General features: G+C 39.4%; 1 pseudogene across 1 annotated transcript; it reads left to right on the top strand.

The window, feature by feature from the left end:
• Window positions 1-5,633: 5,633 nt before the first annotated feature.
• Window positions 5,634-5,956, top strand: LOC309978461 (peptidyl-prolyl cis-trans isomerase FKBP1A-like; annotated as a pseudogene). Its single transcript has one exon. The product of its transcript is annotated as a peptidyl-prolyl cis-trans isomerase FKBP1A-like (transcript).
• The last annotated feature ends 892 nt before the right edge of the window (window positions 5,957-6,848 follow it).

Below are 6,848 nucleotides of genomic sequence, written 5' to 3'. Positions count from 1 at the left end.
GCCTGTATGCAGCAATGAAGACCCAATGCAGCCAAAAATAAATAAATAAAATAAATAAATTGATTTTTAAAAAAGGAAAGATCAGTGAGAGGATTGCAATGATCAGGGAAGTTTTCCTGAAGAAAGTGGGATTTGAGTTTCACGTTAATGGATATTTCAGTGTATCTCAAAATCCTCTATTAGAGCACTGGGATTCTGAACAATGGGCCAGGGTGCTCCACTATTTAGCTAAAGAACTAGTAATCACTTCTCAATATTCAAAACAATTATGATAAAATTCTCTTAATTTGAAATTTCCCTTCCACAGATTTCTTTAATTCTTTGACACTTGCTACAGCTTTTCTAAATTAAAACACAGAATAGGATGATAATGAATTTAGCACAATCACATGGTTAGCTATTTTATGTTTAATAAAGTTATTTTGTGATATTCTACAGAATGAATTATGACTTTGGGTGCTCTGCTGTCCGAACACATTTGAGACTCACTGGGATGGGTAAAAAAGATGAAGCAGATGGGGAATAGCATAAAGATAGCATAAGAAAAAGTATTCGATCATATAGTGAGCAAATCCACCTGGAGTGGACAGTATATGTTATGGATTAAATAGAAAATAATGGCTAAGTAATAATAAGATATAGTACTATCCTGAGTATAGTAATTTATAATTTGCAAAGGGTTTACACACATCTGAGCTCATCCTCATAAAAATTTTGTGAAATAAAGAGGGCAGGTAATAAAGTTACCATCAATAATGACAGATTCTAATGACTAAGCACTTACTGTGTACCAGACATCATTGCTAGATGCTTCACTTATATTATCTCTAATGCTCACAACAACCCTGAGATATATGTGTTATTATCCTATTTTCACAGTTGAGTAAACTAAGGCTCAGAAAGTTTAAGTAACCTTCCCAAGTCCATATACTTAGAAAAGAGCAGATTCCTAAATTTGAATCTCAGGTCTGTCTGATTCCAGATCCACTACACTATCATAGCAGCATGTAAATAAGAGAGGGAAGGGGTAAAGAGGGAGAGTGTAGTAACAAGTGCATGACATTATAGCTTACATACAACAACCTTAAGGTTGGATTGTCCAGAAAATAAACTAAAATAATTTTTGAAGTCCATTTCATAAAAATAGCTTCAGCTCCATCAATCCTGAAAATCAACAGACTCTATTTTGGAAGGCCCAATTGCCATACTGAAATATTTTTGGGGCACTAGTTTCACTTTAGAGCTCATGATTTGGCGTCATTTATCCAACTCCAAATGGGAGAAATAAAAAGCTTTCTAGATTAACATCCTTTACCTTGCTTTTCCTCCTTGCGGGGATGCCAGCAACCTACACAAGCTCCCTAGGACATGGTGGGTGGTGGGGAAGGGGAAGCTAGGATGAAGTGAAAGAGTAGCATTAACATATATACACTACCAAATGTAAAATAGATAGCTAGTGGGAAGAAGCTACATAGCACAGGGAGATCACCTAGGTGTTTTATGACCACTTAGAGGGGTGGGATGTGGAGCGTGGGAGGGAGGCTCAAGAGGGACAGGATATGGGGATATACGTATACATATAGCTGATTCACTTTGTTATACAGCAGAAACTAACACAGCATTGTAAAGCAATTATACTCCAATAAAGATGTAAAAAAAATAAAGTAATCCACAAGGTGACACATAAGGAGTTTCCATGACTGGCTCCCTATCAAGGCATTTTCTTTACATAAGGAGAAGTCCAGAGATTGCCAAAACCAGGGATCAGCATGAAGGCCTTCCTCAGAGGCTCATTCCCTCTTGAAAGGATAAAACATTCAGCATGCTCATTCAGAGGGAACAAGTGGTTTCACCTGTGGGAAAAGTCGTGGTTTGTCAATCAATACCTTTCAGGGAGGAGACAAATGCTGACACTAGAGTTTAGACTAGAGAAAGGGCAGCATCTATTTTAGCTCCAAAGAGAAAGATGTGATCTGTCACAGAATTTTGACTTTCATGATAGGGAAGCTTTGCCACCCCTTTTCTACTGGAAGTATACTTAAAACATAGAAGGACAGAGTAAAAGCCCTCTGAGAAGCCTGAAAAGATGACACTGAGTCTAGAAACTAAAGCTCATAGAACTTTATTCAATGGAAAGTTCCTCCATTCTGTATTTAAAGCCAACTAACTCATAATGTATGATTAAAACAAATCATTTTTTAAAATTTATGAATATGCACCCTTGAAAAATATTTTATTTTAAAGAAAATGATATTTTTTGCAAAAACAAGGAAGACATACTATTTTTATTTATAGAAAAATTCAAGGTAAAAAGCATTCAAAAACAAAGTAAAATAAAAACTCTTATAAAGCACCTACTAGATGAGGTTCTAGGGCCTTACTACTCAAACATGGTCCACTGGCCAACAGTATAGGTTTCACCTGGGAGACCATTAAAATGCTGAACCCCAGACCTATTAAATCAGAATATGCATTTTAACAAAATCCCTAAGTAAGGTTAAGAAGCACTGGCTTAGGCTTGGGAAATGTTTGTCTAAGTGTGTCTTTATCTTCATCAGAATAATCCAGGATATTGGTTAAAAAATTAAGGCTCTTGGGCCCTACCACAGACCTACTAAATCATACCTCTCAGAGTGGGACCTGGGAGTGTGCATTAATTACAAGTGTAGTAGGGCAGTAAATCTCAAACTTAAGCATGCATCAGAATTACTTGGAGGGCCTGTTAAAACACAGATCGCTGGGATCTACCCCAGAGTTCTGCGATTCAATAAGTCTGGAGTGGGTCTGGAGAGTTTGCATTTCTAACATGTTTCTTGGTGATGTTGATGCTAGTGGTCCAAAGACCACAATGAAAGAACCACTGCTTGGACATAATTTTAACAAGTTTAGTTATCTGGTTGTCCAGTCTAGACTAACAGGAACAATTAGAAGGGGAGTAGTCAGAGGCATTATACTGATAGCAGCAAGAAGCAGCATCTGATAGGCTGAGAATGAGGGGAAAAACATCAACTATAAAAAGAGACATAGAGGGCTTCCCTGATGGCGCAGTGGTTGAGAGTCCGCCTGCCGATTCAGGGGACACAGGTTCGTGCCCCGGTCCGGGAAGATCCCACATGCCGCGGAGCGGCTGGGCCCGTGAGCCATGGATGCTGAGCCTGCGCGTCTGGAGCCTGTGCTCCGCAACAGGAGAAGCCACAGCAGTGAGAGGCCCGCGTGCCACAAAAAAAAAAAAAAAAAAAAAAGAGACATAGAAATAAACATATTTTTCTGAGTGTAAGTGCCAAAAACCTTGTGTCTCACTCTCATCCCGCTCCCATGACTACCAGTCTCCTAGTTCTTGAGGGTTATCATTGTATCTTATATGATAGCAATGTGAGATGTTCATTAATAATGACCCCCCAGCCATCGAGAAGATGCTTAATTCTGTTTAGTTTACTGTTTAAGCAGGTACAGAATTGTATAATATATTTTAGAAATATTTCCATCAAGGGTCAACTTTTAAACACTAATGCTTAAGTTGTCTGATAAATTCCCTTTTGAAAACCACTCTAAAATGATGCAGGATAAATGAGGATTATCTAACACTGGAGTTCAGGCAATCCGAATGTGATAATGACAATATCTAACATTTAAAAAGCAAATTCATTTTTTCATGTAATACAATAATACTTTGAGACACATTATCACCATTTCTTAGAGGATGGCTATCTAAACTAAGATTCAGTAAAGTGAATCAAATTGTTGAGATCACATAGGTAGTTAAATGGTAGTGAGACTAAATTTCAACTTAGGCCTATATGACTCTATTTCTCTATATTATTCTGCTTTCTTTATAGGGGAAAAAAGGCTCAGGCTGAGAAGCTGGATATGTAGACAGTTCTCTTGGGTTTCTGCAGGCCATACTTCTTGTAGAGCTTCCTGTAAGACAGACATCCAAACTTTACTAGCCTTCCCAGTTTCTTTCACTTACAGAAACCACAAGAACTCCCTTAATGCTTCTGTGTGCCATAACTTACAATATTCCCTTTCTTTCTCATTTACCACTTTGGATTTCACTGTTACCTGGAGTCACTCCTACCTCTTCCTACACCTAATCTTTCTTGCCCCAGATTCCAATTTTTCAATGAAATCACAGAGGGGCTAGTGGGGATAGGAGAGGCAATCAGAGACAAGGAGAGAAAAAGCCTTTAAGGCCTGTGTAGCTGTTTCTTCTCTCCCATTCCCAGTGCTTTGGCTGATCTTCAAATTCCTCACAGCCTCAACACACTCTTATGATAAGGACCTCAAACACTGAGGCTGGTGGTCCACTGGAATACAAATACTCATTTATTTCTCCAAGAACTCAGGCCCCACCATTCACGCATATGCACACATTCAGTTGTTCTGAGAGGGCTAAGTAAATGGAATGATTTAGAGTAGGAACTCTTTTATTTGCTGTTTCTTGTAGTTGGTGGTGGTTGGTATTTTTCAAAACCTCCAAAAGAGAAGTGTGCTTGCTTCATTCAGGATGGGCAACTTAGAAAAAGATTTATTTTCTTCCACAGTGTTTATCAAAAGAAAGAAACTGGAAAAAATAAAAGGAGCAGAGATTTTATATGCAGCAGACCTAGACAATATTTCTACCACTGCCACTTACAGATGATGGCATAGAACATCATTTCTTCTATCTGACTTACAAAATGGAGTAATAATTCCTATCATTCTTACCTCACAGAATGGTTATGACAGTCTGATGGGGTAATAAATATGAAATTTCTCTGGAAACTATAAAGCAGTGTATGGGTATAAATTTTTCTTGATAATACAATATTCTGCATCCCTGGCATTTAACATGTTACTATATAATTGCTGTTATTACTAATAGATTTTATAGTACCATTCATTTATTCAAAATGTTTTTCTTGAGCACTTGCTTTTTTACAGGCATTATACTAGGAGTTGGAAGTACAGAAATATACCAGACACAATTGTTTTCCTGGGGGTGTGAATCTGTTGAGGTATATCTATACGTTTATTAAGTTTTGGTGGTGGAAGAGTGGTGACTGGACTGGGAATTCAACCACCACTTTTTGCCAGTAATTTGGAAATTATTATGCTATTTATGTATGGAGTCGTATCAGTAAAATTGGTGAAGTAGGCAGCTCCAAACTCCTATCCCCCTATAGAAATATTGAAAAATAAGTAGAAACAGTCAGAACTAACTTTGTCAGAACTCTGGAAAATAGTCAAATGTTTATAGTAACCAAGCAAATGTGGAATCAAGAAAAAGCCAACTTAAAAATTGTAGAAAAGCTTTATAGTGTTTTTATTCACCTTGCCTCACCCACCCCCAGATCAGCTGTAGTCTTGAAGATGGAAGCCCCTACTCCCAGTGTGAGACCCTGGTCCCTGGTTGCAGAGGGAGCAGACAAAATCTCATTTGCAAATTACTGTGTTAGTCTCTTCTAACCTGCCTGAAGACTACCTGAAAGAGTGATGCAAAGTGTTCGTATCTGTTTCGCTTAACTTGCAACTCAGAGTGGAAGAGCGGCAGGCATAATTTGAAAACATTGTAAGCGTGGATGAAAAATATGCAGTCGTCAAGGTCAAAAAATTACAGGCCAGCTCGCCCAGCGTCCGCAGCCGCCGCTGCTATGGGAGTGCAGGTGGAGACCATCTCCCCCAGAGATGGGCTTACCTTCCCGAAGTGCGGCCAGGCCTGCGTGGTGCGCTACAAGGGGATGCTTGAAGATGGAAAGAAATTCTATTCGTCCCAGGACAGAAACAAGCCCATTAAGTGTGTGCTGGGCAAGCAGGAGGTGATCCGAGGCTCGGAAGAAGGGGTTGACCAGATGAGCGTGGGTCAGAGAGCCAAGCTATCTCCCCAGACTATGCCTATGGTGCCACTGGGCACCCAAGCATCCTCCCACCAAATGCCACTCTCCTCTTTGGCAAGGAGCTTCTAAAACTGGAATGACAAGAATAGCCTCCTCCCTGAGCTCCCCATCCTTGGATGTGCCATGGAAGGATCTGGCGCCTCCAGATGTGTGCAGCGAGTCCATATGGAGCTTTTCCTGATGTTCCAGTACATTGTATAAACATCTTCCCTGACAATGTGTTCTGTCACCAGCTTTGCTCTTCCCCTTTATCTTCGTATGTGTGTTGACCTGAACAATACGCCATAAACCTCAAGTTACTCATTTTAGTTTGTTTTTGTTTTGAGGTGAAGATTGAGTTTCAGTCCTTTGGATATGGATTTCCAGTTAAGTATTAGTCAAATATTAACAACACAAGTCATGGGTTAACTTTAGAATAGGAATTGGTATGGGGGTGGTGCAAGAATCTTTATTTTATTTTATTTTTGGATGAAAGTTTTATCTATTATATATTAAAAATTCTTGCCACTGCGCTGCAAAGCCATAGCAGATATGAGGCACTTTTGAGGACTGAATTATTCTCCAAGTTGAGAGATGTCCTTGGGTTGAATTAAAAGCCCTACCCAAAATTAAAGTGGGAAGGGGGAGAACCTTTGTCTCCACTGCCCCACCTCCACCCTCCCCTTAAACCCTCTGCCTTTTGAAAGCAGATCATTTTCACTGAGATGTTGGACTCTACAGGTGTCTATCCCCAGGCCAGCAGGGACCTCTGAAGCTTTCTTCACGGCCTGGCTTTTTCCATCCTGTGGTTTTTCTAATGGATATTCAGGATTTTTGTAATCTCATAGCTATCCAAGCTCCACTTTCTAAATTTTAAGAACTTTAATTGAAAGTTAAATTGGCGGTGTTGTTCTTAGACACTTAACACCCATGAAAGCCCAGTCATCATGACAAATCCTTGAGTGTTTTCTTAAGAAAATGATGTTGGTCATC

Source organism: Leucopleurus acutus (assembly GCF_964270905.1).
Source record: "Leucopleurus acutus genome assembly, chromosome: X".
Lineage (NCBI taxonomy): Eukaryota > Metazoa > Chordata > Mammalia > Artiodactyla > Delphinidae > Leucopleurus > Leucopleurus acutus.
The sequence above is the reverse complement of the archived record's forward strand: the minus strand, read 5'-3'. Positions and strand labels throughout refer to the sequence as shown.